This window comes from Zerene cesonia, chromosome 18, assembly GCF_012273895.1.
Source record: "Zerene cesonia ecotype Mississippi chromosome 18, Zerene_cesonia_1.1, whole genome shotgun sequence".
Taxonomy (NCBI): Eukaryota; Metazoa; Arthropoda; class Insecta; order Lepidoptera; family Pieridae; genus Zerene; species Zerene cesonia.
Window position 1 is genome coordinate 9,214,922 of NC_052119.1, and position 6,688 is coordinate 9,221,609.

A 6,688-nucleotide genomic window follows, 5' to 3' on the forward strand; every position below is an offset into this window, starting at 1 on the left:
TAGATGGCATTTATCCGCTGTTAGCTGGGTTGAGCTTTATATTGATTGCGTAGTAGTATTACATTTTGTAATTGTGTCTTATTGATGTGTATATTTTAACAGTTTTAATATAAACCGCGTATTCCTTTTTCCGAAGAAAAATCAAGGGCCATTTCTTCTTTCCAATTGACTGTTTTTGTTCTTTCCAATAATATACTAAACCGATCTGGGTAAATGAAATTTAAGTTAATGCACTAGTAATTTAATTTTATGTTATTTTATCTAGTATCTATAGTTATTATTCGATAATGTACATTACATTATTATTAAGACATTATATAGGTACATATGTAGGTACTGCTTGTCGCTGTACCTACATCTATAAGTATATCATTTTTATGTAAATAAATTGCTTTCTTCGTCCACTCTTTAAATATACGCTGACGAATTTCGCTCCGCTTCATAAATTTTTATGTGTATTTTTGTACTCCTTCTGTTATTCTGATATTTTGGAAGTTCTTAAAGTCAAGCATTATAAAATTGGTTTACTCGTTTGTGATTATAATTATAATGAACATGAATGACATTAAAGTTGCTGACACAGTCGCTGATGGCGTATCGGAAACATATTCAGAAACTGTGGAACCGGTTGGTATAACTTAATAACTTCTCTAAATAATATTTTTTAGGTTATTTCTTAAAATAAGGTAATTTTTTTAGGTAATTGAGCACACAAATGTGGTAAGCATTTAGCAGATTTGCCTGTCCTCAATGGACGAAAAATATCTGTGCCTTTCTCACGGAAACATTTCGACGTTAGAACCTTCTAGTGTTCTCCGCTGTATCTTGAGTAAGATCTTCCAATGCACGAGAGAAGCTAATGACTGCTATACTATTAAGATACTTTTTTTAAATACTGTTCAAAGATTCTGTACTTTTAACCTACTGTTATTTTGATCTATATTGGTTATTTTGTTAAAAGCATATTTTTTTAGAAAAAACCGAGCTCTGGTTTGTCTGATGGTAAGTGATAATCATCGCCCATAAACATCAACCAGCTTTCAAAAAAAAAGTTATGATAAAAATCAGTATACTAAGTAAAAAGTTAACAAACATAAATAATAACAGTCGAATTCATACTTCATACTCTACCCCTTTTTTGTAGTTGGTTGGAAGAAAAAACAATTTTTTTTGACTTGGTAAGCTTTCCTCGTTAAAAATTCCATTTTTGATCATTGTCTTACAAAATCTCATATTTCCAAAATATGTATATGTATATAATAAAGCGTTTTAAAATTTTCCGACAAAAGACGAAAGAAAAAATTTTAAGAATCAAAAATCTGATTAGATATTAACACATAATACTAAGATTTATACACAGTATCAAAAGCGATCGCTGACTTCTCATACATAGCATAGCGCCCTTGGTAGACATGCCTTCTAAAAGCCTGATGGCACCGTCTGTGGCTGAGTAGATTACACATAATATGTTTCACGTACGATATAACATGAGAATTAGTATGATTCTGGTGTGAACATTCGAGATAAAGTACATACATCCTTCTGTTGTTATATACGCGAAAGTAAGAATGTATATGTATCTCTTTTAAGCAAAAACTTCTCTTGGGATCTGAATGAAATTTGGTACAGAGATAGATTATTTTAGGGAGTAACACGCGAGTAAAGCCGCAGTTTCCAGCTGATGACATAATAATATTATGTCAGCTGAATAAGCTATATTTATGTAACAAATATAGTTACGAAAACTGACATTTACTTTCCTACCAGGTTGCCTGGTAGATATTACTTTGAAGGAACAAAGCCAGCCTTTTGTGCGACTTTAATTAATGTTTATAAATTTTGTATGGATTTATGTTTTTTTTCCGTACAATCATCATCAGCCTTTATTTGTTCCTGGTACTTTGTTGCTGGTGGACCGGCTGTGACGGTTGAGGTTGGAAGGTTGTAACAGAAAAGGTGGTTATTACTGGTTGTTGGCCAAGTGTCATCGAATCTGATTCTTTGACATGTCGGTTTCCTCACCATGCATTCCTTCATCGTTTCGAGCCTAATTCGAGGCTGATGTGCAAATAAATTGAAAAATCAAATTGTTTCTTGCACGCTCGTTTTGTTTCGAACCCCCGACTTTTGAATGAACTCCAATGAGTCACCACTACTCTCTACATCAATAATCATCATAACTCATAGTGATATTAAAAATCCTGTTTAACTCATTTATTTATCATGTTCATATAATCCCATCATAATAAACCAAATGAAATTTTATGTTATCTGTATTTGTGGGAATTTTATGTTATCTGTTATACATGAATCAATTTGGATACGTTATTTTATGATATGCATATAGAACAGATCGCTATTCAGCTCTCGTTGGCACTTGTGTAAACAAAGCACAAAGCCGCAGGCTGAATCTAGTATATAAAATAATAAACACAATACATTACTTAAATAACATATTATTATATAGAATCTATTACTAAAATTATAACACTAATAGAACTCTAAACCAAATAACAACCACTCAAAACGTAAGAGATCGCTCGATATTAAATAAAGGTAAAAAAGCCAATCAATAAAGCTTATACTCCGACTAAAATCCACATTTCTAACAAGTGCAGTTAATTGCTCCACGAAAATGGGTCAACGTTGTTCGGAAAAGAAAATAAACTTTATATTGCAGTATTTGCCATTATGGTTGATGTTTGTTTTAACATTCCGGTTAAAGTTTAAGGGCTGTCGTTGATATAAAATTGTTTTAAACTTCGCGAGATCCATTTGTTTAACGTTCGACGTTTTATGTTTTTGTAAGTAAGGGTCAATCTACAACTCGCTGCAAATACAAGTTATATAGTAAAATATATCAATAAATAGCTATATTTGATTAAATATTTTTTATAATATCTTAGGCATTTACCCACCATTACCCACATTACGCACTTGTGTTTAGAATATTAATAATTGAGAAATATTTACGAATTTAATTAATAAAGCATTATCAGACTTTCCATCAACATTGCTAAGCTTTATGATATTAGTTGTAATTTGTAACACATAACCACCTACAACTTTCGTAAGAAATTGAAATGTTATTCTGCAAAAGAAACGAAATGCTCAGTTAACTTCAGTTTTCGACTACCTTTGACATATAATAAACGCGTAGGCCTAAACAAAATTATTTATAGGATTTATTCCTTCTAAGACATAATAATAATAAAAACTCTCAATCTTCCTAAAGCCTTATTCATTATATTACAAAAAGCAGTCATATTGAACAGGATTACACGAAATTTTTTACAAACGGACCAATACAACCCGCCAGAAAAGTCAACAGCACAGGTATATTATAACACAGAATGATGATCACTTGGCCTAGGCCCGTAATCATCAGTAGCCCCGGCGTCACTTGTAGCCGAGATCTTGTTTAAAGCAAAAATAAATTATGATAATACCTATCTGAACTGTTTATGTACGATCGGGGAACTGAAATGCATCGTCAGGTCAGCGACTATCACCGCCCATTAACATTTGCAGAGGTACCAAACAACAAGGTAGTGGTAAGTACAAACGTGTTGCCAGTTAAAATAAATAAAAGGGCTACAGAATTAAGCATTGAAGAATCTAGAAAAAGGTTTGAAATAAAGTAACATTCGCATCCTAATATTTCACGTCGGTTTTGGGGCCGTGGTAACATCCCCAATGCGAGCTGACCCAATTCCGAAGGAAGCTTGCTCGGCTCGCTGAATAATGACAATTAAAACTTTTCATCCCCATATACTTTATTCATCATCACGCGACATACAGCAAACAAATTAATGTTACATAATTGACATTCCTACTAATGTTATGAAAGCGACAATAACTCTGTCCGTCTGTCACATATTCACGCCTAAACCACTAATCCGATTCGAATGAACTTTGGAGAGGTATTTCGACGTGAGAGGATATAGGATAAACTTAAAACTTTGCGAGTTTTCCTTTGCATAAGTGAGTAAAATATATTAATTTAAATTCTCACCTTAAGACACGTTAAATAATGAATATAGAGCTGATAAATTAAATTTACACCACCTCGAGCGCTCCGGTTTGTTCACGAATTAATCTCTCAGGGCTTCTCTTGAGCACTACTTGCAGTAAACGTTGAATTTCTTGTTTTATTTTATTATTGACGCCGCTTTACTCGCATGGACTACATAATTAGGTACTTTGTGGATCTTTGTAAAAAAGGCACTATTTCTTTGATGGCTATGCGTATTTATTGTCAAGTAATATTTTTTCTCAAAAACCTTTTCAAAAACCTCATTAATAATATTTTTTTGTGTTTGATTTTACGCGAGTATTATACATTTAGAAATTAAAAACTTATTAACGGATGATTTAAGTAATAGATATAAGCCTCATTAATTTTTTTATCCCTGGTTACACGTATATATACGCTCAATTTGCTCTGTTTTTTAATATTTAATGTACCAAAATGATTTGGTTACTGTTTTATTACGTCACATAGGTATTGGATCGCGTTTTTTTTCTTTTTCTATGTCATCGTAGGAAATTGAGCTGGTGGATCGCCTCATGGTAAGCGCTTCCACCACCACTGAACATTTGGAGAGGCGTGACTTACGTTTACGTTAACAGCGTATAAAAACAATATTTGAAAACCATGCTTATATGAACTTTAATTTTTAAACTCCCAAAAGCTTGTTTACGCCAATTCCCCTCAAAATAGCGGTAATCTAGTCACGTATGTAATAGCGTTTAGTTTTATCGAGTACTAAAAGCTTCGACGTTAAACTCTTTACCGCTCCAGCGAACCGTTAAAAGTTGAAACAAAGCTTATATTTAATAGCGTTTTACATAGCGACTGAAAGCAATACAGAATATAATAATAATTGGGATTTTAGCGGGTTTTGTGGTTGATTTGGCTTTGAAATAGGGACTATATTTGTTCGTATTTAGTATATTTTCAAGTGAACATTTACTTATTTATTGTAGGTAAATGTTATTATTAACAGACGTTTTCTATGTCCGGTTTAAGAGCAATACAACTGGATGGATTACAATGAAATCTGTCGTAATAATTATTTTTTAACAAAAAATTAAATAGGCTTCCAATCAGATTAAATGTCAGATTAAATGGAACATGACGGGTGTCAGCTTGAAAAAATCGGTTCACCCATTAAAAAGATATGAGGCAACAAACATACAAAAAAAAAATACAGTCAAATTTATAACCTCCTCCTTTAAGTAAAAAAAATTACAGCAAATTTTGCGGTTCAATTCATTTTTTTAAGTAAAATTGCTTGGAAAAATCGCTTACGACCGATAAAGATCATTAGTACATCTTTAGCATAAGTTCTATAGCATGTAGACCCGCTCCGTTTAAACGTATAAACAACAAAGAGTTCTCATTCATTACTTCAATTTAAAACTCACTCAATAACACTCTCACCCAATACCACGTTAAATAAATGAATGAAAATTAATATAATACGGATAAATTAAATTTACACCTCGAGCGCTCCGGTTTAATCACGAATTAATCACTCAGGGCTTCTCTTGAGCACTACTTGTAGTTGCTGTTGCTTATTTCTTGTTTACATTCGCTCAGATCCAGTTAATAGAATGCAATTTGCTTCCTTTTCGGCTAAGATAAGAGTAATTGACATAACAAAGTGAATGTGTTTTTCTCTTTCTTTTATTCTTCCGAAATATTTTCATTTAAACAAAAAAAAAAAATTATTAAATAATACATGTATCTTATTAATCTCTTTGTCCCTTTTTTTAGACTTCAACTTAAAAAGACATTAATTTCGAAACTTGGTACTTTTTCCGATTAGCGTAAACGTACTCCCATATTAAAATTCACCTTCTAGGTAATTCAATATGCAACTTATTTACAACAATATTTACCCACAGATTTATAATCCCCAGGCTATAACATAAATTGTCGAAACATTTCACGTACGAACGTGAATTATTCGCTGCGAGGTAATTACAGTAGCTTCTCGATTACACGCGTATCTCTGAGACTAGATCCCACACATCGATGCTAGATAGCAGGATAATTAAATCCTCGGATAGTTTAACGCTTCCTACACAATTGTTACACAGGGTTGAAATCAATTTTAGAGGGTTAATTGCAGTCCATTTTTATTACGATCAGACTAATATTCAACACAACACATCCTTTTTTTTATTTCTTACACTATATTATAAGAGAAAGAGACATTAATGTTATTTATAAATAAAAGTTTAGTTTCGGCAGGTCCTCTAATGCACGGATCATTATTTCGTCCACCAAAACCCCACACAATACGAAGGACACAAACCAACGTTGCACTAGCATCAAATAAACGTGAATTAGTCGTCTACAATTAATCATCATCATATGTTCCCACTGCTGAGACACAGGCCTCCTATGAGGATTTAAGCCATAATCCACCACACTGGTCAAGTGCGGGTTGGTGACATGTCGTCGAATTTTTTGTTCTCAGACATGCCGGTTTCCTCACGATGTTTTCCTTCACCATCTCAAGCCGTGGTGATGTGATCCACATGTGCATATAAACTGGAAGATCAATTTATTTCCTACACGCTCGCCCGGTCTCAACCCAGACTATATACCTAGTCTTGCCATAAATATTGTAATAAAGAAAAAAGAAAATTGTTAACTGCAAATAACATTTATTAC